The sequence below is a fragment of the Platalea leucorodia genome, assembly GCF_965183815.1.
Source record: "Platalea leucorodia genome assembly, contig: HAP1_HAP1_SCAFFOLD_167, whole genome shotgun sequence".
In the NCBI taxonomy this organism is placed as follows: Eukaryota; Metazoa; Chordata; class Aves; order Pelecaniformes; family Threskiornithidae; genus Platalea; species Platalea leucorodia.
The window spans coordinates 57,241-83,914 of NW_028121382.1; the positions used below are offsets into that span (position 1 = coordinate 57,241).

General features: G+C 50.2%; 2 pseudogenes across 2 annotated transcripts; one reads left to right on the forward strand and one right to left on the reverse strand.

The window, feature by feature from the left end:
• The first annotated feature begins 9,644 nt into the window (after nt 1-9,644).
• Nucleotides 9,645-10,574, forward strand: LOC309603691 (olfactory receptor 14I1-like; annotated as a pseudogene). The gene has a single exon. The product of its transcript is annotated as an olfactory receptor 14I1-like (transcript).
• A 13,899-nt stretch (nt 10,575-24,473) lies between these two features.
• Nucleotides 24,474-25,472, reverse strand: LOC309603692 (olfactory receptor 9G19-like; annotated as a pseudogene). The gene has a single exon. The product of its transcript is annotated as an olfactory receptor 9G19-like (transcript).
• Between the last annotated feature and the right edge of the window lie 1,202 nt (nt 25,473-26,674).

The window sequence follows — 26,674 nt, forward strand, 5'->3', positions numbered from 1 at the left end:
CTGCCAGTGGTCCCTCCTTCCACCCGCAGCTTCTTCTCATAGAGCTGTGGGGGTCTCCTTGGGTGGGCTGAGTGCTGACCCTGGCAGGTGGCAGAGTCCCTGCCCCAGCACACAGCCCCCTGGGGTGCAGGGACCCTGCTCTTAAGGACAGCCCTGGCCAACCTTGGATGTACACCCTTGCAGCAATACTTTGGAGAAGGCAGCCATCATGTTCTGTCCTCTGGCAGTGTGGCAGGAGAGAGCATGTCCTTCTCCACAGTAAAGAAACCCTGAGAACCACCCTGCCAACTCCTATCTGCAGCATGATGTGCCATGTCTAGGAGACCCCTCCAAGACAAAGATGTGCATTGCCCCACTGTCAGAGACTTACTGTGTCAAGGGCTGTGAATAATTCTCCTCCAGTGAGCTCTCAGCATCCTCCCACTCCACACTGCCTTTAAGCTCTCTGAGCCTTGCAGATCTCCCCTCGCTGCCTGCAGGCAGTGCCCTCAGCCCTGCTGCCCTTCGTAGAGGAACTGCTCCTGGGCAGAGCTGTCTCTCTGCAGTGCTGCCCACTTGCCAGCAGCTCCCTCCATCCCAGGAGCCCAGCCCAGCTCAGCAGCAGAGGCCCAGCCCAAGGCACCACTTTCTCCACCCCTCTGGGCTCCCTCCAGGTGTCCCTGGGGCTCCAGGGGAACCTGCTGTGAAACAGGCTGAACCTATCTCTGATGTTCCCTCCCTCAGCTGCAGAGAGAGACACTTGCTTATCGCAGTGTCATTTCTCCTATCAGGAAAGGAGGACTCGGGCACGAGAATCCCCTTTTTTTGTCCCATCATTAGGCAGGATGCCCAGGAAGGTGACAAGGAAAGATCTAATTTCTTCAAGCCAGGGGGATATCTTCAGTTGAGTGAAATAGGCATTTCATCCTGGGTCCTTAGACCTGGGGCTAGAAAGACATGCAGCTCTCTTTTTTCCATGCCTTTTCTCTGCACTGACAGAAAGCTTTTTCAAAGTGTCTTGGACACTTGGCACTAGGATTCCTTATGACAAATCAGAGCTGGCCTGGTTGCACAGCTGCAGTGCTTCAGCCCAAATGTGCAGCAGTGCCCTCAGCCAGGGGCACAGGCAGGAGGAGCTGGAGCTGTTCCTGAGCAGACAGAGCTGTGACATGGTGGCAGAGCTCAGGACAGCTGCTCTTCAAGGACAGCATCCTCCAAGCTCCGCAAGGGTCCAGATCAAAACTCAGTCTAAACTTGAAAGGGAATTGAAGGGCACCATAAGGAGTGTTTACTGCTTCAGGAAGAGTTAAAGAAGAAACAAAGATCCTGTGTGGCCACTGCTGAATTTAGTAAGAGCAGGTGTAGATAGATGTGAGATTCTCGGTGTGCTCTTTGCCTCAGTCTTCCCCAGCAAGGTCTCCCAGGCCTCTGTGACTCAGGGAAGGACTCTGGAGGTGAACAGTCAGCGGTGGATGGGGATCAAGTAAGGGATCACTTGAGCAAACTCCAACCTTCCCAGTGTATGGGACAGGAGGGGCAGCATGGCAGGGAGCTGAGTGAGCAGGCCAATGTCACAGCGAGGCCACTCTCCAGCATCTTTCAGAGGTCAGGGAGTCTGTGGGAACTCCCTGACAATGGGGAAAATGCAAGCATTGCAGGCACCTTTCAAAATGCCCAAAGGATGTGCAGAGGAGTGAAAGGCTGTGCCCCAGAATGTGTCCACTCGGATCCCATTTCTGGATTTCTGGATGAGAAGGGGATTAGATTTACCCAGGGGAGCTTGTCTCTCACCATCCACTTTGCTTTCTGTGCTGAAAGGACAGGATTGCTGGATGCAGGGAGAGCAGTGGTTGTCTTTTGACCTGGAAGTCAGTGAACTTTTCAACATCACCCACTTGCTCCAATATTCTTGTGCCCATGTTAGTATATTATGGTCTGCCTGTTTGGAAAAATTGGTGGGTAAATAACCAGATGGATGGTCGGGCTCAGAGGGACGTGGTCAATGCATGGTGCTCTGCCTGGAGGCATCTAGCTAGCAGGGTCCTGCAGGGGTCTGTGCTGCCACCTGCCCTGTTTAATACGTTTTTAATGACCCAGAGGAGATGAGAGAGTGCTTTTGCATAACATTGAGGAGAGCAGACGCTACATTGGAGGGCAGGGTGGCCATCCCAAAGGACAAAGACAAGCTGGAGTAATGGGCCAACAGGAACCCCAGGATAGCCAATAAGTTGTGCCCTTGAGGTCGATTAAGCCCATGACACAACATAGGCCAGGGACTGCCCAGGTGGGCAGCAGCTCTGTGGGAAAGGCTTTGTGGTCCTTGGGTTCCATTAGGCAAAAGAGGAGCAATCAGGAAAGAAGGCCAACAGCATCCTGGGCTGTAGGAGTCGGAGCACAGCCAGTCTGCTCAGCTCTTTTCACACCATAGCCAGAATATTTTCCTAGGTTTGGACATCCCACAATGTCAGAGAGACCTGGACAAACTGGGGCCAGGTCAGTGGAGGGCCACCAAGGTGAGTAGGGTGGGAGAAATTGTACTGTGAGAAGAGGCTTAGAGAGCTGGGCTTGTTCAGACAGGAGTAGAGAGGATCTTGTGGGAAACATGCAGCAGCATCTCACGGTTCCCAGGAAGATGGAGTCAGGCTCATGTTCATGACAGAAGGACAAGAGGCAATGGGCTGAAACAAGAGAGGGTCAGGCTAGAGAGAGGGAGAAATTATTCCAGCATAAGGATAGTCAAGCGGTGGAAGCTGTTTCCCAGGGAGCATGCACTGGCTCTATCCTAGAATGTGATCAAGATGTTTGGATAAAGGCCTGAGTACTCTGTCTGACCCTGCTTTGAGCAGGAGGTTGGTCCAGACACCTCCCGAGGTCCCTTCCAAACGGAATGATGCTGTCTTTCCTTCCCCTTCATGTTTTCCAATTCGGGAGAGCTCTCAGGTTCTCCCTGACCCCAGAAGTCATGCACCTCAGGTTCAGGGCTGCTTGACAGGTGTCCCCAAACTGCCCTGACCACATACAGATTTTTTTTACCTTAGGTACATGGTTCAGCCTGACAGACAGGGAACACCCACTGCTTGGGGTGTCTGTGCTCAGTCATGCCCCATGACCTGACCTGGCTCTCCTCCCCTCCTCCACTCCTCACACTTGGGTGGGTGTCAGGAAACCCCCCTGAGCCTGGAGGATGCACAGCCCTCCTGGGGTGAGGTCCCACCACTGCAGGGGAAGAGGAAGGGTTGGTGAGACACAGGCGCATGCAGGGAGAGAGCAGTGCAGGTGCAGCAGTGAGTGCATTGAAGGCAGGAAGAAGACTTGACATGTCGGAGGCTGTCATGCTGAAGTGAGATAGGGTGAGTCTTCATTTGGAGGCAGCAGCAGAAGGAGGATGTGCAGCTGAGTGCTGGGATGTGGAGCTAAACAGAGGATTCTAGCATGTCTGGGGCTTGGAACTCTTGGGTGAGAAAGCAGCATTAGCAAGGCTTTGGAAGAAACGGGATGGGTTGTGGGGAGCTCAGAGGCATTGGCAAATGCCCAGAGACACAGAGCTTGGCGCTGGAAGCAAGGAAGCAGGCACAGGCACAGGTCAGTGTAGCTGTGGTGGGGATGGCCAAGGGCCTTGGTGGGGCTTTGACACCCCAACAGAACTGGGGCCCTTGTCCACTCAGCTATGGCTTCTGTCTCTTCCACTGAGACCCACGAGAGGACATGAGGTCCTTACAGCTCCAACGCCTCGTTGCCTCCTCCTCACCCAACCCTCCATAGAGCCTGGCAGGTGTCCTACCACTGACCTGCGCCTGCCATCACACACTCCCACATCACAATGCCCCCAGGAAGAGCCCAGAGCATCACAAGAGGGAAAGGATCCCCCTCTGCAGGGGATGGGGGTCAGGGCGTGGCCAGCCTGCTTGGTGAAACACATCAAGGGCTTTCACAGTGTGAAAACATCTCACATTGAAATGTCCTCCTGTCCCAAGGGCCTCCGACTCCCTGCTTCACCAGCCCCCAGGGACAGGAACCTTGTCTGCTCATTCCCTGCATGGTCTCTTCAGTGATGGCCTTCAGCAGGGCCTGCTAACACCCTCTGAAACCTTCAGCTGTGCTGCTTTTACTGCTCTGGAGGCTTGCTCAGTCTTTCAGGAGCTGCAGTTCAGGAACTCGGCACCAGAGGGCTCATTGCCAAGCAAAGCACCAGAAGGAGCCAAGCCTCGGCGTAACTTTCCTTTAGTCGTCAATTCTTATGCGGCTTCCTAGAGAGATTTCAGGAGTGCCGTCAAAGTGAAAAGATGTCAAAGCAAAGGGGCAAAGTGAATAAAATGCTCGATTTTGAATAGCCAGTTCTGCATTAATCCTAACATGTTTGGGTTACAGGAATGTAATCAAGTAGAGCCTGCGTCATTGAGACCCACCTGGATGAACTGGCACAGCCACCCCCGTCAGGGGGAATCCCCATCTGCTAGGCTGAGGCATGCATTCAAGATGCAAACCTCTGCAGTGCCCACTTGTTCCAGGCCTCCAGGCAGAGTGTGACTCATTCTGCATGGCCCTCTAAGCCTCTGTCAGCTCATTTTGCTTTTGCTACCCATCCCTGCAACTCTCAAGCCTATGGGAGCTTTGGCTTTGGCATCCTCCTTACATACAAGGGTAAGGCTTCTAAATAGCAAATCTATGAAGCCAGATGGTTTTTGTGAACTCACATCCATTGGGACATCTCCAGAAAACCACAGCTTTGTCATTCAAGAAACAGAATCTGCCACCAACTTACCTCCTTCCCCTGCCACAGCCCCCACTCAAGTCCAGAGAATCAGCCACCAGGGAAGCCATCTGAACTCCATACATTACCCCCAGAGCATGAGGTGCCTTTCAGCCATACCCAATGTTTATTTTGGCTCTTTCCAGCAAGCTCTTGATTCAGAACATTGGCTTACGTCACTGCTCTCCAATAGTTTAATTTTCTTCATTGACAGCACCAGCCATCCATCAAGATGACTCATTAGGTGGCCTTACTCATCCTGTGTCATGTGGATCTATGACATCCATAACAGCATGTCGGTGCCTCAGTCCCCTTATGATAATTTGAGGGTTTGCACTCCTTAGTTAATAATCTTCATGAGTAAAATTCACTTATTCTCCACAGATGTCTGTAGGACAGCTGTTTATGTTGGATGATGCCTTTCTAGACTCCCTATTCCTTAAAAAGAGAAGCACACAGTATCTGAACACTTTCAAAAAATCGTGCTTGGTAGCAACATTAACCTGAACTAAACCTTTGATAGTAGGACAAAATTCAGCTCTGTGTGTGGACTGCAAAAGCAGTGAGGAACCCTCTCCTTTCTTCCTTTCTCCCCATCACTTGCTCTGGGGAGGAGAAGAAATGAATAAAGGTGACATTCCTGGGTGCCAATGATTGAATTCTGCTCCCATGAGTCCCTGATGTCGAGACCCTCAGCTTCTGCTGAATCTCTTCTCTTTGGGAACACTGCAAGGCAGTGGCTCCAATGTCATGGTATGCGTGCAGGTGCCCGACACTCTGACAAGATAGCAATGTGAGCAATTGCAGGACAGTAAAGGTAATCTAAGGGGTGACCTGTTTCATGGATTTGCTGCCCAAGGTAGAAAATACCTCAGCAACCATCTCAGAGACACCACAGGAGGATGTAAAAGAAGACAAGCATGGCCAATGTGGAAAGGATTAACAAGTGTGGTGGCTTGACACCAGCCAGAAACTAATCAGCCACCCAGTCACTTGCTCATTCCCCCAACAGCAGCCTGGGGAAGAGAATTGGAAAGGTAAAAGTGAGAAAAGCTCATGGGTTGGAATTAAGGAAGTTTCATAAGTGAAGCAAAGCTGCCTTCACAAGCAAAGCAAAAAAGGAATTCATGCTATTGGCAGGGAAATGTTCAGCCATTTCCAGGAAACCTTCCAGGCCTTCATCTCATGTAAAAGTGACTTGGGAAGGCAAATGTCATAACCACAAATGTCCCCCCTTCCTATTCCTTTCCCTGATCTTATATAGCTGAGTGTGATATCCTATGAGAAGGAATATCCCTTTGGTCATTTGAGGTCAGCCGTCCTGGCTGCGTCCCCTCACAACTTCTTGCCCAACCCCAGCCCACTCATTGGAAGGGCAGCGTGAGAAACAGCATGAGAAGGCCTTTATGTTGTTTAAGCACTGTTCAGCAATAGCTAAAAGAGTTTTGGTCACAAATCCGAAACATGGAACCCTCTGGGCTGCGATGAAGACAATGAACTCCCTCCCAGCCAGCCAGGGTAGGCTGGCCTTTTTGGATGGTGTGAGAATGAGAACAGTGAAGAATTTGAGAGGAGGGAAAAAGGGAAGCAGTAACTTAAAGATGAGGCCAGGGATGTTATCGGGACTGTTTGTGGTGCCTGTGCTGCTGCCTTGTACCTGATGTGAATTATTTCTACAGTCAGAGGGACCCTGAGGGCTTTCCCTCATGTTGAGGACATGGAGAGGTGAGGAATGAGAGTGTCATTCAGGCTGGTAGGGACCTTGCTAGATATCTGTAGAAAAAATCCTTCTCAAAGCAGGGTCACACCAGGTTGCTCATGGTTTTATCCAGATGGGTCTGAGAAACTTCCAGGGATGGAGGCAGTGCACACTCTCTGGGAAATGGCTTCCCATGTCTGGCTGTCCTCACCTTGCAAACGCTTCTCCCTATATTGAGCCTGACCCTCTCGTGTTTCAGCTCGTTGCCTCCTGTGCTCCTGCCTTGCACCACGGTGTCTTCTTAGGAACCTCACTATAGGCAATGCAAGTCTCTTCCATCCTCCCCACAAAGCCCTCCATTCTCCAGGGTGAACAAGCCCAGCTCCCTCAGCCTTGGACAAGTGCTCCAGCCTTGACCATCTCTGTGGCCCTCCACTGAACTTCTGCGGATCCTCCAGCTTGCCAATGTCTCTCTGGCATTGTGGGCAACCAAAACCTGGGCAAGTATTCTGGATGTGGTGTTAGAAGTGCTGAGCAGAGGGAGAGAATCACTTGCCCTGGCTGTGCTCCTGCTCACAAAGCCCAGGATGGTGTTGGCCGTCTTTGCTGATGGCTCATCTTTTGCCTAATGGAACCCGAAGACCAGCAGACCCTTTCCTGCGGAGCTGCTACCCGCCTAGACACTCCTTGTCCTAGGACATTTCAGAGCCAGTCCACTTTAGGAGCAGGACTTTGTTTGAATCTTTACTGGATATTGTGAGGATCCTATTGGCCCATCCCTCTAAACTGTCTGTGTCGTTTGGGATGGCAGCCCTGCCCTCCAGCCCTGCCCTGCTCTCCTCAATGGGATGTCTTCTACAAATGGTATCAAAAATTACTCTCTCCTATCCTCCAGGTCACTCAAAAGATGTGAAACAGGGCAGGTTGCAAGCTAGACCCCTGCAGGACCCTACTAGCTAGATGCCTCCAGGCAGAGCACCACGCATATACCACAATCCTCCAAGCCCAGCTACTCTCCAGCGGGTATTTTACTCAGCTACTTATCCACCCATGAAGCCCATACGATCCTAACTTGGACACAAGAACTTTCTGGAGGGATGATGCTGAAAGCCTTGATGACTTCCAGGTAAAAGACCATCTCTGCTCTCCCTGCATCCAGTAATCCTGTCCTTTCAGCACAGAAAGCAAAGTGGATGGTGAGAGACAAGCTCCCCTGGGTAAATCTAATCCCCTTCTCATCCAGAAATCCAGAAATGGGATCCGAGTGGACACATTCTGGGGCACAGCCTTTCACTCCTCTGCACATCCTTTGGGCATTTTGAAAGGTGCCTGCAATGCTTGCATTTTCCCCATTGTCAGGGAGTTCCCACAGACTCCCTGACCTCTGAAAGATGCTGGAGAGTGGCCTCGCTGTGACATTGGCCTGCTCACTCAGCTCCCTGCCATGCTGCCCCTCCTGTCCCATACACTGGGAAGGTTGGAGTTTGCTCAAGTGATCCCTTACTTGATCCCCATCCACCGCTGACTGTTCACCTCCAGAGTCCTTCCCTGAGTCACAGAGGCCTGGGAGACCTTGCTGGGGAAGACTGAGGCAAAGAGCACACCGAGAATCTCACATCTATCTACACCTGCTCTTACTAAATTCAGCAGTGGCCACACAGGATCTTTGTTTCTTCTTTAACTCTTCCTGAAGCAGTAAACACTCCTTATGGTGCCCTTCAATTCCCTTTCAAGTTTAGACTGAGTTTTGATCTGGACCCTTGCGGAGCCTGGAGGATGCTGTCCTTGAAGAGCAGCTGTCCTGAGCTCTGCCACCATGTCACAGCTCTGTCTGCTCAGGAACAGCTCCAGCTCCTCCTGCCTGTGCCCCTGGCTGAGGGCACTGCTGCACATTTGGGCTGAAGCAACAAAGCTGTGGAACCAGACAAAATCTGACTTGCCATAAGGAATCCTGGTACAAGGAGTCCAAGACCCCCTGTGTACAAAGACTTTTCATCAGAGCAGAGAGATGGCATGGACAAGAAAGAGCTGCATGTCTTTCTAAACCCAGGTCTAAGGACCCAGGGTTTTCTGCTCTTGGTTGGCTGGGTGGGCAGTGGGAGATGGGAATTTATTTCTCTGCTCTGGAGTAGGCAATGACACCCCAGTTCTCTCTAGGACTTGTCTGAGCTGCTCCTTAGCCCCTGCACACACAGAGATGCCCCTGGGCAGTGCCCTGCTGCCAGGAGGTGCCTGCAGGGCAGAGCTGAGCACACAGCAGGTGGGATCAGGTCTGTGAGCGTGGAGAGGGAGGAGCTGTGGGGACAGAGAAAGGGATCGTGGCCAAGAAGAGCTCCAGGCAGCAGAGACATGGGCAGGCAGGAAGAGAGACATGCTCCCAGGAATGCTGTGGGAGTGGGGATTCAGGCAGCTCCCTGCCATCCCCTGCAGTGCAGATGCTTTACCTGGAGCAACCCCCTGGTCTCCTCACTCACACAGCAGAGCCCCTGTCCTGAATGTCATGGGGACACAGCTGTAAGTTGCCTTCCCATCAGCCTGACAACCAAATAGGAGAAAAATTCAAGTGTCTGACTGTGTCTGAGGAGGTTGGAGATCTGCAGTTGGAAACTGGATTCCTCTGCTCCCAGCACTGGCCTCTTTGGGGCAAGTCCCATGTGCGATCATCCTCAAGCTGAAAGAGCTGCAAGCACCGGGCAGCTGAGAGCAGGGCTGATGGACAGAGCGGCTGTCCTCACTCTGCACTAAGGGACAGTCCCTGTGCCCAGTCTCTGCACCCACAAGGTTTCCCTTGCAGTGCAGCAGAAATGCCAGGCATTGCTGCATTCAAACCGCTCCTCAGCTGTGCTGGGGCAACCAGAGCAGAAGGCACAACCCAAACTCCCCACAGCTCTGCTCTGCAGTCAGGTGAATTGGGAGCCACAATGCTGAAAGGCTCTTTGATATCATGAGTGGATTTAATCTGAGATCACACTGAGTTCCTTTTTACCTATTGCTGTAGGGCAGGACGGAGTCCTGCAGAGCCCCCAGCAGAGCCTCCTTCTCCCTGGGGCACCCTCAGCCAGCACCAACCAGAGCTCACCAAAGCTCTTCCTGAAAAGTGAAAGGCAGTTTGGGGGGGTTCTATGATAACTTGGGTAGAATTTTCTCGAAGCAGTCAGCCCTAACTTCTCCCTTCCTTTACCTCCTTGAACAGATCCTGATGCCCAGAGGGACAAAATGTCCAACAACAGCTCCATCACCCAGTTCCTCCTCCTGGCATTCGCAGGCACACGGGAGCTGCAGCTCTTGCACTTCTGGCTCTTCCTGGCCATCTACCTGGCTGCCCTCCTGGGCAACGGCCTCATCATCACTGCCGTAGCCTGCGACCGCCACCTCCACACCCCTATGTACTTCTTCCTCCTCAACCTCTCCCTCCTTGACCTAGGCTGCATCTCCACCACTCTCCCCAAAGCCATGGCCAATTCCCTCTGGGACTCCAGGGCCATTCCGTACTATGGTTGCACTGCACAAGTCTTTCTGTTTCTCTTTTTTATTGCAGCTGAGTTGTATCTTCTCACTGTCATGGCCTATGACCGCTACATTGCCATCTGCAAACCCCTGCACTACGGGACCCTCCTGGGCAGCAGAGCTTGTGTCCACATGGCAGCAGCTGCCTGGGGCACTGGGTTTCTCAATTCTCTCCTGCACACGGCCAATACATTTTCACTACCCATCTGCAAGGGCAATACTGTGGACCAGTTCTTCTATGAAATCCCCCAGATCCTCAAGCTCTTCTGCTCACACTCCTACCTCTAGGAGATTGCACTTCTTGTGGTTAGTTTCTGTGTGGGCTTTGGGTGTTTTGTTTTCATTGTGCTGTCCTATGTGCAGATCTTCAGGGCTGTGCTGAGGATGCCCTCACAGCAGAGAAGGCTCAAAGCCTTTTCCACGTGCCTCCCTCACCTGGCTGTGGTCTCCCTGTTTATGGGCACCGCCATGTTTGCCTACCTGAAGCCCCCCTCCATCTCCTCCCCATCCCTGGATCTGGTGGTGGCAGTGCTGTACTCAGTGGTGCCTCCAGCAGTGAACCCCCTCATCTACAGCATGAGGAACAAGGAGCTCAAGGATGCCTTATGGAAACTGATCCAATGGGTGCCGTTTCACTGACAATAACCTGCCTCCCCTCCTCCGCATGTCTCCCCGAGTTTATCTTAGGCCACAAGCTTCCTTTTTTTCTCCTGTGATAATTCTACTTAGGGATAGTTTTCTGGTTTTATACTCCTGTGGAAGTTTGATCCTGTTGTGTCTGACCCTTGCACAACACTGTGTCAGATGTGGCCCATCAAATTGTAGCTCTTCAATAAAAGGGCACCTCCTGGGTGCTGGGCCTGAAGGCTGGGCTCTTTCTCCAAAGTTGCTTCCAAGAAAATGTCCAAGGAATTGGTCTTTTAAAGTTTCTGTTCTCCTTTTGTTCTCAGTGGTTTTGGGGTTAAGCGCATGGTAACACTGGGTTCCACTGGACCAAGTGTTCTGATTTAAAGGAGCTCTTCTTGGTGTCCATTGGCAGGGGAGATGCTCCATCAGCTCCCCATTGTTTCCTCAGTTTGCTTCATGTATGACAGGACTGATGGCATGTACCAGGCTCTCTGGAAATGAATTTGGAGGGGTCAGGAGAGGATGGGGACTCACCACATAACTGATGTGGGATTGCAATGACTGGAAACGCAGAAGATGGAACACCCTCAAAGGTGAAGTCCCCCAAAAGTAAAGCACTAAATGGAGGTATCCACGAAGAAGGACTCTGCAGTGCCATGGAAGTAAGCGGGGACTCGGCAGGCACAGGGGAGGAAGAGTGGAGAGCTGCAGGAGCTGCCTGAGGACCCCCAGGGTCAGGACTCTGGTGCTGTCCTGGGGAGTCAAGCTGGTGGCAGCAGAGGAGGGGGAAAATTCAGTCAGGGTTGGGGATCACCTACAAGATGAATTGTGGAGAGCCAGAGAGTGCCTAGCCTCTGTTTCCTCATGCCCTTGTGGCCAGCACCAGCCCTGGGGCTGATGGGGAGCCTGAACCCTGCTGTCTGCCCCCCAGCAGCTGCTGTGCCCTTCAGAGGGGCTGGGGCTGTGGGGTGAGTGCCCAGAGCTCTGCAGCAGCCTGCGCTGGGCAGTGCCATGGAGCCAGCCCAGGCTGGGCTGCTCTGCTGGGCTGGGCTGGGCTGGGGAGAGGGCAGGGGAGGTTGGGAGAGGTGGGGAGGGTCTGGGCTGGGCTGGAAAGAGCCCGGGAGAGAAAAACACCAGTGTAGAGCTAAGGTGTGTGAGTGTGCAGGGTAGGGGCAGCCAGCACTCCCAGTGCAGAGCCAGGCGTCATGGTGAAGAAAGCAAGGCATCCAAGGTGCAGAAGAGAGGGGCCTGGTCTCTGCCATGTTTCCAGGACACCCTGGGGAAACTGCCCCAGGAAATTTGTCCCAGACCAGTCCCACCCACCGGCCATTTCCATCTCTGGCCATACACCCCAGCCCTGAGGATCTCTTGCCGCAGCTGGACTCTCAGCCAAGCCTCTTCTCAGACAGCTCCAGCCCAATCAGGTGCTTGTCTCAACCAATTCTGAAAATCTCCATTGACTGAGATCTCCCCAGCTGGCCTGGGTCCTTGCTCTGGTGTTTGGCTCTGAGGGATTTCTGATAAACCCAGCTCTCTCAGCCTCTCCTTCTCCATTATGTGATCCAGGCCCCAGCCATCCTTCCGGCCTCTGCAGCACTTGCTTCAGTCTGTCAGGATCTTCCTTGTGCTGCTGAGCCCCAGGCTGGACACAGCAGTCCTGCTGTGGTGGTCCTGTAGTGGGTTAGCCTTGGCCAGCAGCCAGACACCCACCCAGCTGCTCACTTGCATCCCCAGCTCAAAAGTACAAAGGCAGAAGATAAGGTGGACTAGCTCATGCGTCAAGATAAAGACAGGGAGATCACTTACTCATTACTGTCATGGGCAAAGAAGAGTTGACTTGGGGAACATCAATTGAACTTATTGCCAATTAAAAGAGATTCAGATAGAGAGAAAGCATAGCAAAAATATTCAAGACCATTTCCCCACCCCACTCCTTCTTCCCAGGCTCAAATTACTCCATTGCTCCCAATTCTTCTACCCACCCCAACCCCAAGAGGAGCTGGGGGGATGGTGAATGGGGCTTACGGTCAGCACAGAACATCTCTGCCACTCCTTCCTCCTCACACTTCTCCCCTGCTCCAGCGTGGGTCCTCTGCACAGAATCCTACTCTGTTTGCCGTCAAGGCTGTGTGTTGTTCATTTCTTTCCATCTTACTTTTCTCTTGCACACTCACAGAATGACAGAGATGTTGAGATTGGAAGGCACCTCTGGAGTTCATCAAGTGCAACTCCCCAGCTGAGACACGGTCAGCTAGAGCAGGTTGCTGAGGACCTTGTCTAGGAGGGTCTGGAATACCTCCATGGATGGAGGCTCCTCAGCCTCTGGGCAACCTGTTCCAGTGTTTGACCACCCTCACCGTGAAACAGTGTTTTCTTGGATTCAGATGGAATGTCATGTGTTTTTATCTGTGTCCACCACCTCTTGTCTCGTCAGTGGGAACTACTGAGAAGAGTTTGGCTCCCTTGTCTTCATTCCTTCCCTTCAGGTATTTATGCCCATTCGTAATATCCCCCAAGCAATGTTTTCTCCTGGAAAATTAGTGAAAAAAACATACTTTTTCTAATTTTTCTCCAGAGCGCTCCATACAGGAAAGACATGGACCTGTTGGAGCTGGTCTAGGGAGGGCCACAAAAATGATCAGAGGGATGGAACACCTCTGCTATGAGGAAAGGCTGAGAGAGTTGGGGTTGTTCAGCCTGGAGAACAAAAGGCTCTGGGAAGGCCTTATTGCTGCCTTTCGGTAATTAAAGGGGGCTTAGAAGCAAGATGGGAACAGACTTTTTAGTAGGGCCTGTAGTGATAGGACAAGGGGCAATGGTTTCAAACTAAAGGAGGGGAGATTGAGACTAGATATAAGGAAGAACTTTTTTATGATGAGGGCAGTGAAACACTGGGACAGGTTGCCCAGAGAGGTGGTAGATGCCCCATCCCTGGAACCATTCAAGGTCAGGTTGGATGGGGCTCTGAGCAACCCAATCTAGTTGAAGATGGCCCTGCTCACTGCAGAAGGCTTGGACTAGATGACCTTTAACAATCCCTTCCAACCCAAACCATTCTGTGATTCCATGATTCTTTCTGTGATTCTATGATAAGTAAGTACGGTGCTGGGATATCTTAGGTGACTGAGGAGCATTAGCTCTGAAAGCAGCTGGATGTGTTGCTTGGGGATTCACAGCTTTGGCAAATCCCCACAAAACCACAGCTTTGTGTTAGAAGCAAAAGGCAGGGAACACAAAAAGACATTTGTAAAGCCTAGGTACACAGTGAGGTGGGGAATCTGGGGGCATGACCAAAGTCTGCAGGAGAACTGCTGCAGGCATGGGACAGCATGGGAGAGCCCATGGTGGTGGGGATGACTGAGGGCCTTGGTGGGGCTGGGACTTCCCCAACACAACCAAGGTCTCTCTCCTCTCAGCTATCAATATTGTCACTGCCACCAAGAGCCACGAGGGGACACCATTTCCTTACAGCCCCATGGCCTTGGTGCCTCCTCATCCCCCCACAGAGTCCAGGCAGTCCTAGGGTTGTCCTGCACACGTCATCACACACCCCCACATCACACTGCTCCATCAAGAGCCCTGAGCAATGCAGGAGGAAAAGGATCTCCCTTCCCAGGTGCCAGGGATCAGAGCTTGCCCATCCTTCTGGATGAAACCCATCAAGGGCTGACGTGGCAGCAGAGCCACCTGCACATTGCCTTGGTCACCTGGAACCAGTGCTGACCTCTTGCCAGTTTAAGGCAGCCCCCAGGGAGGGGTACCTCCACCCGTGCTTCCCTTCATGGCTTCATCTGTGATGGCCCTCAGGGGGCCCACTGACACCCTCAGAGTCCTGGAGATTTGAATCACATTTTAAAGGCTTCTTCAGCGGCTTGTTCAATCTCCTTTCGGTAGCTGCAGTTCGGGAACTTGGCAGCAGAGGGCTCATGGAAATGCAGATACCCTAACATGCCATGGCGCTCTGCAGTTTTCTTTAATGCCTCCCTTCTTGTGTGGTTCATTAGGGAGAGTTCAGGAGTATAGTCTAAATGAGAAGATGTCAAAAAGAAATAACATTTTGAAAAGATTTGTGCATTTTCATTATTTTTCTGCTTACAGAATAAACAATATAGACAATCTCCAAGTCATGTTGATCGCGAGGGTCTCATGGTGAAGTATGAACATGCGGGAAAAGCAAGACCCTTTCTGTCAGACACTCTAGAGACACTCTTCATCCCACCCACCCACCCAAACCTGCCATTTCTCTCACCGGTCACCTGAAACTCACATCACTCACATTAAAATCGAAGCTTTTCCCACTCAGGCTGGAGCTGAATGTCTCAGCCTCCATTTCCTTCTGCTTTCCTTGGAGAAGTGGCTGCACAGACACACAGCATTTCTCTTAGTTAACAAGAACAAAATCAAAAAGAAAGAAAAAACAAGAGTAGTTCAGTAAAGAATAAAATATATTCCTCATCTGTCCATGAAGTCCAAGCTGCCTACACTAAATCCCACTTGTACTTTTGAGGGGAAAATCTTCAGTGAGATTAGCAGGAAAGGACAGAGAGAAAGGCAATGAAGGCGTTGGCTACAGAGACAGTCAGGAGACAGGAGCAGCAAGCTTTCAACTGCCTGAAGCTCCAAGCAGCACCTGGGTACTTGGGGGGGGGTCTGAGGGAATGGAGAGTAATGGGAGGAGGAAAACCAGAGGGACACTCAAAAAGGCATCTGTGCAGACAGTCTGCTGGAGAAGATGACTTGAGAAATGGTCAGTTGAATCAGGACATGTGGGAGTACCTAGAAGATTAGTGAGATTCAGTACACTCCATACTGGAGAGAGCAGTGGCCAAGCAAGTGCCGGGAAGATCAAGGTTTCTTCTCCCGAGAGCAGTACACATCCTGGAGAGTTTCATGATGGCAGCACGGGAAAACATTCTCTCTCTATGAAAAGTATTCAAACATTTCAGCTGATGAAAATGTTTCCATATTACATAAATGTTGAGAAAGTTGCCTCATCTTTGCAGGCCGAGCTCAGTTCCTGACCACAAGCCTCCAGTGCCACTTCAGGAGGTCCTGGTGTGCCTGATACACTCACCTGGGACTGGGAGTGACCAGAAGGGACTGTGAGAGACCTGGACCCTCCAATGAAAACTGCAGATGGAGGGTGACATCAGGCATCTCTGCTCCTGTTACTAAACCCTGGTTTCCAAAATTGTTCTTTTTTTAAAAAAAAGGCACTCCTATTTCTAAATGCCTCCAACTGAAGTGAGTCTCTGCACCCTCCTCCTCTCTGCTTCCATTACCTATGGAGCTTCCTCATCCAAGAAGTTCCCTCTTCACCCAAGCTGGTCTTGTCAGCTATGTACTCACTGCTGCTCTTTGTGGGTGATTCTCTCGTTAAAGACCAGCTGTACTGAGTTGTGCTGCCCTTCCCTGCTGCCCATGGGATCCCCACTAAAAGCCCCCTGAACAGGCCAAAGTCTTCCCCTCTCAGGTCTGACACCTGCACTCTGCTCCTCTCCCTCCTCAGGCTGCTCAAGAGCTGCACCCCCCTATTTCATGGTCACTACAGTCAAGAATGACCCTGGTTTTCACATCCCTGACCACTCTCCATGGTTTGCAAGGACCTGATACAGGTGAGCATCATCTCTGTTGGTCCAGCTGGTGGCTTTGTAAAGAAATTACTCCAACACCCTCCAGAAACCTATTGGTCTGTTTTCACAGTGCTGTGTTCCCTCTTCAATGAATGTCAGGGTCATTAAAGTCCCCTCAGAGAGCCCCATGTTACTGATCTGGAGACCTCCTGGAGTTGCTTAAGTAAGAGCTTGTCCACCTCCTCCCCTTGATCACCAGTTCTTTATCTCCCACCACAATGTCACCCTAACTGGCCTCTCCTCCGATCCTCACCCACAAGGGCTCACCCAACCTGTTGAATTCCCAGCAAGGAGCTCCATACATCCAAGCAACTCCTTCACACAGAAAGTATTCCTCTTCTGGTGCTCCCAGCCTGTGCCTCGTGAAGAGCCTTTACCCATCCATTGCAGCACGCCAGCTGTGGGAGGTGTCCCACTGTGCCTCAGAAGTCACAGCTTGTGACAGACCTCGGGGCTCCAGCTCCTCCTGGCTGTTCCCAGTCAGAGGACAGTGTTGCACATCTGGGCTGCAGCCCCTGAGTTGTGGCTCCAGGCCAACCTCACCCTTGTCATGGTGAACAGGGACACCAAGCACCCAAGAGCCCATGTGCGCAAAAGCTTTGCTGCATGACAGAGATGCGCTGAAGCAGATGGCAGATGGCATTGTAAGAAAGACTTGAGGTGCCCTAAAAGAGAGCAATGCCTGCAGTCCCCAAGGTCCGAGAGAAACAGGCCTGGGCTGGGCAGCCCTGGCAGGAGAGGGCATGGCTGTCTGTGGTGTCTCTGCAGCCCTGGAGGGCCTTTGGTAGAGAGAGGCTGTAAGAGACTGAAGTGTTAAGAACAATTGTCTCAAAGCTTGCTTGTGTGTTTATCTGATAAGACCGGACAGTAGACCACTCTTTTGTCTGACAAGACCCGAGGGCAGAGCACTCTTTGGCTTATAAAGTACCACCATCTGGCAAGGAAACCTGTGCAAACTTGCTGAAGCAGCAGGCCATTCTTTGGCTTATTGGGCACCACCAAGAAGAGGACACCAACTGGTATCTGGTCAGGCCGCTTGCCCCACCAGTAGATGTGCATGTGTTGGGTACGTGATGTTGCCCTGGGTAACCAAACGGAAAGGAGAGGGCAAACTCCCTCTCCAACACCCGATAAAAGACGGCACAACGAAACCTGAGTGTGGCCATCCACCACCGAAAAACTGAAGACAGGACCAACGGGACACCGCTGGATCCATGGTGGTGACTATTCTTTGCTTCTCTCTCTCTGGATGCTTGCTTATATTTCCTCCTAATATTTCCTGCCTTTCCTATCGCTTTACTCTTTTATATTTACCCAATAAAATGTCTGATTGGCGGCATATGACCTCGTTTGTGTCTTAATTTCGCCCTTGGGATCATTACAAACCTTCCCCGAGCCTGACAATCAGACCAGGACTTAACATTTTATTGGTGTCACGGACAGGATCCCTTGGAGTGAAAGTGCCGCACCTCTTGTTTGTCTTACCTTTAAACTTACTTGTCTTACGTGTGCGCCTCTCAGGGAAGTAGAGGGTGAAACCTTTGTGAAAATTAACTCTTACGTGTTGCCTCCCTGGGACGACCACCCTCACCTTTTTGAATGTTGAACTTGCTTTGAATATTGAACTTGCTTGTCTTATGTGCGTACCTCTCAGGGAAGCAGAGGGTGAAACTTTTGTGAAAATTAACACTTACGTGTTGCCTCCCTGAGAAAACCACCCTCACTTGTTGAATACTAGACCTGCTTGAAGTGTGCTGTTGTAGAAAATGGGTGATGATAACACTATCCCTGTGGACAGGGAGGTGCTGTATAACTTTTTGGAAAAACATAATGCACGCCCTTCAGTACAAGGTATTGATTGGGCACGAGATAATTGGTATAATCTGCAGAGTATTACCGACCGAATCAGCGCCCTGCAAAAGGACGCTAAACTTTGGGCTGGAAAAGGAAAATCAATTATATGCGCCGTTTTGGGTGCCAATTTAGTTGTAGCTGTGGAGGCAAGAGACCGGCAGCATAGTGCCGAGTCTCAACCATACAGTGCTTACAAGCCCTTGTCCAATCTTTGCAAAGACAAGTTGAAAACCTAAAAGAGCAATTAGAGCAGGAGAGAGCCCAGGCAGACTATCTGCAATCTGCTCTTAAAGAGCAACTCCTCATGGGCGAGAGTGGTGACAGCCATTCGCCCCCCAAAAAGAAAATTGTATATCCTTGCGAGGAGTTAGAAGAGATGAAATTAAGATTAGACAAATTAGAGATGCCTCCTTACTCTCTCCGACCTTTGGTTAAAACTGAATTCACGTATGACAATGAGCAGGATGACTCCCCTCAAATTACTACAAAAGAAGTGCCATATACCGCTACAGAATTAGCTAAATTAAAAAGGGAGTTTGGCCGTACCCCTAAGGAATCAGAAACAGAATATGTATGGAGGGTGTCGTTGTCAGGTGGGGACCAAATATTACTAAGTGAAAAGGAAGCTGAAGGATATTGGGGGCCCGGAGTGTTTTTAACTACCGGTGATCACCGCGCTCCCTGGTCCCTAACCCAAAGGGCAGCTTACTGGGCTGGAGGCCTCAATCCCTTGGAACGAGGAGACCCTCTTGCTATCACAGGATCAATTGATCAGTTGGTAGAAAATATACAGAAAGCGGCATGTTTGCAAATGATGTATGATCGTGAGCTAAAGCTCAAACAGGAGTCCCCGATGATGATGCCGGTGGACCCTGAACGAATGACCCCCCTGATAAGGGGCCTCCCTGAATCTTTAAAACCTCTGGGCATACAATTACAAAGTACAATTAACGCAATGTCCCAGGGTGAAAAGGTCTCAACCGCACTAGCTGGACTGGCGACTTCTGATCGCAGGAACCAAAATTTTAAAGTATGGACTTGGGGAGAGGTTGCTTAGGAATTAATGAATTATGGGCGAAAATATGGCCCAATTAGCACCCCGTCCCCAAAATCAGACCTGAAGGGTTTAAGACGTACTGGAATAAAGCCTCCCTCACATCTTGAAAATGAAAAAAGAGTGTCCTTCGTTAAACTTTCTGGCGGAAGAAACATCTCAAACAAGCGTGTTAGCTTATGGACCATAGGGTGTCAGAAAGGTGTTCCTCAAGATCTTATGGACGGGTTACCAACTTATAGGCTTGAAAAATTAGTTTTAGAGTGGCCGGAAAAGCCAGCAGCCAAAGTAAAAATGTTTGAGCGTCCGGTTCCTAGTGCACCCCCACCCATAATTAATTTGACTGACTCGACTGCCCCACAAAGGTTGACGGGAAACTAATTCCTTCGCCCCTTTGTAGTGAGCGGGGGTGCGAAGGGTGGGTGTATATTAGACAGCTCACTATAGGTCATCGAGGTGATTTATTAATCACCTGCCTTGTAGGGTTTAAACGAGTACCCATTACATTTTTAGTGGATACTGGTGCTCAAATTTCAGCCCTCAAGACAGAGGATGCACCTCGCGGAGGTATATCATTGTCTAAGCGACGTTTGTTTGTGGCAGATGCGTTCGGTAATGTTCAAGCACAGGCACTGGCTACGGTCAATTTACAGCTACCAGGGGAGGAGACAGCCACTCCAGTGGAGATGGTTGTGGGCCCACTCCTGCTTAATCTTTTCGGGCTTGATGTCCTGAAGGGTAAAGTATGGACAGACAATAAAGGGGGAAGCTGATCTTTTGGTGTGCCACTGATAAATATACGGCTTTTACAAGCTGCACCTTTACTTCCCCCTTCAAGATTAACAAATGTTAAACCCTATCCCTTGCCCCTGGGGTCACGAGAGGGGATTTCCCCAGTACTGGAGGAATTAAAGGAACAGGGGGTTGTAGTTTCTACTCACTCTCCCTTTAATTCCCCTGTATGGCCAGTCCGAAAACCAAATGGGAAGTGGAGACTAACAGTCGATTACCGAGGGCTCAATGCAAACACGGGCCCATTAACAGCTGCTGTACCAAACATTGCCGAACTCATAGCCACTATTCAGGAACAAGCACATCCTATTATGGCAACTATTGATGTTAAAGATATGTTCTTTATGGTCCCTCTGCAACCACAGGACCAAGATCGGTTTGCTTTTACCTGGGAGGGGCAACAGTTTACTTTTACAGGGCTCCCTCAAGGATATAAACATTCCCCCACCTTAGCCCACCACGCTTTAGCACGAGAATTAGAACTAATCCCATCAGAGGAAGGGGTTAAAGTTTATCAGTACATCGATGATATGCTAATTGCAGGGAGTCAAACAGAAAAGGTCCAGACAACAGAGGATAACATTATCACTCATTTAGAAAGCCTAGGGTTAAAGATCCCGCCTGAGAAAATTCAGACTCCTGCAAATAAAGTTAAATTTCTAGGGATTTGGTGGAAAGGAGGAATGACATGTATTCCTCAGGATACCCTCTCCACACTAGATCAGATAAAAATGCCCGAGTCAAAGAAGGAATTGCAGTATGTGCTAGGAATACTTGTATTTTGGAGAAAACACATTCCAAACTTTTCTATTACATGCTGGCAAATCAGCAAAAGAATGGAAAAGACCTTTTGCTAATGGCCATCGAGCCTTAAAGGGTCACTACTGGGTGTGTGGTCACCATGCATACAAAGTGTTACCAGCAAAGTGGTCTGGAATATGTTATGTTGGAATAATTCGTCCCCTGTTTTTTCTGCTTCCCAAGAATGATGATAATAATTTGGGTGTTAAGTTGTATGATGGTCTTACACGAAGCAAACGATCTATTAATACTGCTATAGCAGGCGGTAGTAGCCAATCGTGGGGAAAGGATGAGTGGCCCCCAGAACGAATTATCCAACACTATGGGCCTGCCACCTGGAATCCCAATGAAGTGATTAGCGGTGCTCGAGAACCTGTTTGTAATTTAAATCGCATTATTCAACTACAAGCCATTTTAGAAATTATTACCAATGAAACCGCTCATGCCTTGGACCTATTGGCAGATCAAACCACACAAATGCGAACGGCAATTTTGCAACATCGTATGGTTCCCGACTACCTGCTAGCTGAAGACGGAGGTGTTTGTGGTAAATTAAATGATTCTAATTGCTGTTTAAAAATTGATGATAACGGTCAAGTTGTTAAATGAATAACCTCTGGAATAAGAAAGTTAGCCCATGTTCCTGTTCAGACCTGGAAAGGTTGGGAATTTTCATGGCTTCCAGGTACCCCTTGGGTTAAGCGTATCTTGTTCTATATGTTGTGTGGTTTAGCAATGCTGTTATTTTTACCATGTATCATTCCATGTTTTGTTCAATTAATTCAACATGTTGTGACTAACATGCAATTTGTTGCTGCCCCATCACCAGACAATGTTAAGTATATCCGTGCAGTGTACCAACCAAAACCTTTAGTTGTAAAAATTGTGTAAACAAATGCTCTCTTCTTACCTTACTATCCTCTCCCTCTATCACCACCATGGGCCACGAAGGCAGAGATCTGCGAGTCAAGACAGCGATCTTTGAGCCACAGGGTGGTGTAAGAGACTGAAGTGTTAAGAACAATTGTCTCAAAGCTTGCTTGTGTGTGTTTATCTGATAAGACCAGACAGTAGACCACTCTTTTGTCTGACAAGACCCAAGGGCAGAGCACTCTTTGGCTTATCAGGTAGCACCGTCTTGCAAGGAAACCTGTGCAAACTTGCTGAAGCAGCAGGCCATTCTTTGGCTTATTGGGCACCACCAAGAAGAGGACACCAACTGGTATCTGGTCAGGCCGCTTGCCCCACCAGTAGATGTGCATGTGTTGGGTACGTGATGTTGCCCTGGGTAACCAAATGGAAAGGAGAGGGCAAACTCCCTCTCCAACACCAGATAAAAGACGGCACAACGAAACCTGAGTGTGGCCATCCACCACTGAAAAACTGAAGACAGGACCAACGGGACGCCGCTGGATCCATGGTGGTGACTATCCTTTGCTTCTCTCTCTCTGGATGCTTGCTTATATTTCCTCCTAATATTTCCTGCCTTTCCTATCACTTTATTCTTTTATATTTACCCAATAAAATGTCTGATTGGCGGCATATGACCTCGTTTGTGTCTTAATTTCGCCCTTGGGATCATTACAAACCTTCCCCGAGCCTGACAACCAGACCGGGACTTAACAGCTTATTTCTCCAGTCACAAGGAGAAGAGGAGAAAAGACACATGTACTGGTGAGGAATCTGAAGAGGAGTTAGCAGCGTGCCCTGGAGGCAAAGGCCATTGACCAACTGGCTCAGACCACTGAAAAAACTGAGATCTGAGGAGAACCAGGTTGCAATGACCATCCCTGCCCTGGGCCCTGGATGAGTTGGGTGGAGTAGGTTGACCCTGTGTCCTGGTTTCAGCTGGGATAGAGTTAATTTTCTTCTTAGTAGCTGGTATTGTGTTTTGGATTTAGGATGAGAATAATGTTGATAACACACTGGTGGTTTGGTTCTTGCTAAGTAGTGCTAAAAGTCGTTTCTAAGTAGTTGCTAAGTAGTGTTTACACCAGTCAAGGACTTTTCAGCTTCCCATGCTCTGCGCAGTGCACAAGAAGCTGGGAGGGGGCACAGCCAGGACAGCTGACCCAGACTGGCCAAAGGGTTATTCCATACCATATGACGTCATGCTCAGTATATAAGCTGGGGGAAGAAGAAGGAAGGGGGGAACGTTTGGTGTGATGGCATTTGTCCTCCCAAGTAACCGTTACGTGTGATGGAGCCCTGCTTTCCTGGGGATGGCCGAACACCTGCCTGCCCATGGGAAGTAGTGAATGAATTCCTTGTTTTGTTTTGCTTGCGTGCGCAGCTTTTTGTTTTACTACTATTCTATTTTATTTTACTTCAATTATTAAACTGTTCTTATCTCAACCCATGAGTTTTCTCCCTTTTACCCTTCCAATTCTCTCCCCCATCCCACCAGTGGGGGGGAGTGAGCAAGCGGCTGTGTGGTGCTTAGTTGCTGGCTGGGGTTAAACCACGACATCACCCCAGTAGGATGGGGGCAGAGAACAGGAAGAGCAAAAGTGAGGAAAGCCATGGGTCAAGATAAAAATAGCTTAATAAGGGAAGGAAAGAGGAAGAAGGAAGAACGAAAAAAAACAAAACCCCAAAATAATAAGTGATGCAAAGGCAATCACTCACCACCTTCCACAAGTACACCGATGCTCAGGCAGTCCCCAGGCAATGGCAACCCACCCAAAAAGAACGCCTCCCCTCCTTCTTTATTGCTGAGCTTGATGCTATATGGCGTGGAAGATCTGTTTGGTCAGCTCCAGTCACTTTTCCTTGTTGTGTCCCCTCCCCACATCTTGAGCCAACTTGCTGGGGGTCAGAGTGAGAAACAGAGAAGGCCTTGATGCTGTGCAGACACCTTTCAGCAACAGCAAATTCACTGGTGTGTTATCAGCACTGTTTTTGTCACTAGTCCAAAGCACAGTACCTTGTGGGCTGCTATGAAGAAAATTGACTTCATCCCAGCCAGACCCATTACACTGGGCCAAAGCTTTCTAGTAGGGAAGGAGGGCTGAGGTGGAAAGCCTGATCCTCCAAGGATGAAGAATCTGGGGCAAGGGAATGGGTGTTGCAGTCTCTGCCCAAGATGTGGGGTAAAGACAGAAGAGGAGCTTGAGCTGGAGCCAGAGGAGCCCAGCTGGAGCAGGAACTTGCTCATTTTTCTGGGAACAGGGAAGGAAAAGGTGGGGGGAGGGAGATGCAGGTGATGATCTTGTTTTAGCCCTCAGAAAGAGGAACTGCTCCCCTTATTCCAGTCTCTCCACCTCCCCTTGCAGCAGGAGAAGCAAACACTTCTTGCTCTGCTGCTCAGCTGCTGCAATCCCCAGCTGGTTCCTGAGGCATGCCTGCAAAGGGCCTGGCCAGTGGATGGAAGAGGGGTGCGTGGCTGTAACCCACATGAGCCCCGCAATAGAAATAGTCCATTTTTCCTTTGCGGTGTAGTGAAAGTGGACCTTCATTAGTGGCTGACATGCAAGATTCACGCTCTTGAAATGTACCCCACGGGGGGAGATGGTGCCCATCCTGGGAACCCACAGTGGGAAAGATGCCCTCATGATGGCCCTTGGAAAATATTCACATATTAAGCCAAACATGCTTTCTTATCTCCTCCAGAAAAGAAAACCTTGACACTTCAACAGTTCCCACATTTAAGCCTACCAAGGTGTTTGTTATTAACGAAAAGGCAAACCCATGACATTTTCAGCATTGCTTTCTAAGCAATAATATTTCTCTACAAGGACCTTCTGCTTTCTTCCCCCTGCCAGTCCACAAGCAGTCTCAGCAGCATGCACATCTGAAGGGCCAATTGGTATCTAGAGCTTTCCTATTCAAAGGAACAAAACTGTCTGTGTCACCAAGGAAGCTGTGGGTGCAGGCCAGGGCTTTCCTGAGCACTTTCCTGATGGCCTCCCTGACCTCCCTGTTCCGCAGGCTGTAGACGAGGGGATTGACCAGGGGGGTGAGGACAGTGTAGAAAAAGGAGAACACTTTGTTGAGCTGCCTCAGCGGGGCTGTTCTGGGCAGCATGTAGACAACAAAGAGGGTGCCATAGAAAACAGTGACAACGGTGAGGTGAGAGGAGCAGGTAGAGAAGGCCTTCTGTCTGCCCATGCCGGATGGGATCCTCAGGATGGCAGCTATGATGCACATGTAGGAGGCCAGTGTGAACAGGAATGGAAAGATTAAGTCCAGGAAGGCCAAGAGGAACCCAATGAGCATGAACACCCTGGTGTTACTGCAGGCAAGCTCCAGCAATGGAGTAAACTCACAGAAGAAGTGGTCAATTGCCTTGGGGCCACAGAACTGCAACTGGGATAAGAAGACTGTGACAACTACCAGCAGCAGTGAACCCCATAGCCAAGATGCAGCTGCCAGGTGTAAAGAGACCTTCCAGGTCATGAGGCTTGCGTAGAGCAAGGGCTGGCATATGGCCAAGTACCGATCCTAGGACATGGCTGCCAGCAGGTAACACTCAGTAGTCGCAAACGAAGCAAAGAAGTAGAACTGAGCCATGCAGCCGTGAGCAGAGATGCTGCTGTCCCCAGTCAGGAAGCTGGCCAGCAACCGAGGCAGGATGGTGGAGCTGTAGCAGATCTCCAAGGAGGACAGATTGCCCAGGAAGAAGTACATGGGGGTGTGCAGATGCCGGTCTGCCACCACCAGTACAACGATGAGGATGTTCCCAACCATGGTGACTGAGTAGATCATAAACAAGAGGAGAAAGAGCAGGTTCTGGAGCATGGGGACATCCCGTATTCCCAGCAGCACAAAATCCATGGATGATGTCCCGTTGTCCCTTTCCCCTTCAGCCATGCAAAGTCTTTTATTTCCTCAGTTGCCACAAAGAGAGGCTACGAGAAAGAAACTCATTTCAGCATTTACCTTCAACATTTTTTTAGGTAGGACATTGTTCTCTTCACATTAGCTTTAGGTCTTTCATGCCCAGGGAAAGCATAAAAGAAATGTTCTTCCTGAGGGGTAAAGAACACCCATCCCAGCAGAACCACTGCAGACTTGAGAAGTGAGCTGCCCAATGGAAGTTCTTCTTTCTCACTGCAGAATAAATCTATGATGTGCATTTGCTCACACAGAAACAGACAACTTTCATATGCCTGTGGGTATGCCTAGGAAGACGCATTATAGGTGTTGAGGATCGACATCTTTCTGCTCTCAGGAAAGACAAAGTGTGCCAGAGAAAACAAACCCCACTCTCCAAAAAGCCCCGTTGTGGGAAACGTCATGCCAGACACCACCCTTCCTCCAAAGCAAGGGTTGGGCACATTGCAGGGGGAGTGGCCACAGCTCTCGGAAACACTCACCTGAGAAGGAAAAGATTCCCACCGCACTCCTACCCCATCACCCAACAGGCCAATTTCTTCCATTGAGAAAGGGCAGATCAGGAGTTACTGCTTCAGATGACCAAGGGACTGTGCTGCGGGATTGCCAGGGAGCATGCTAAAAACCACGTCGTAGGTCAAAATGCAGCATGAAAAGTGACAAGGAAGTGATCTAAAAAAAGAAGGGGAAGGGGCAACTGGGAGTCAACCAAGGCCCATGGGAGACATTGTGCAGGGAGGAAGGGTGGGAGGGAGAAAGGAGACAAATCCCAGGCTCTTTTCAGTGGTGCCATGAAGAAAGGACACATTGAAACACAGGAAGTTCCATTTAAAGGTAGGGTGGCCAAACACTGGAACAGGTTGTCCAGAGAGGTTACAGAGGCTCCATCCTGGTGGGTATTAAAAACTTGACTGCACATGGTCCTGAGCCACCTGCTCTAGCTGACCCTGCTTTTAGGAGGGCGGGGGTTGGACCAGATGATATCCTGGGGTGGCTTCCAAGCCCAGCTACTCTCTGATTCTGTGACTGAAAGCTGCTGGGCAGAACTATTTTCTTCACATTTTTCCCTCATCAGCAGTGGTTCCTGAGGGCTTTGAGGCTGCTTGCCTGCAAATCCCAGCCCGGCAGCAGCACCTCAGCAT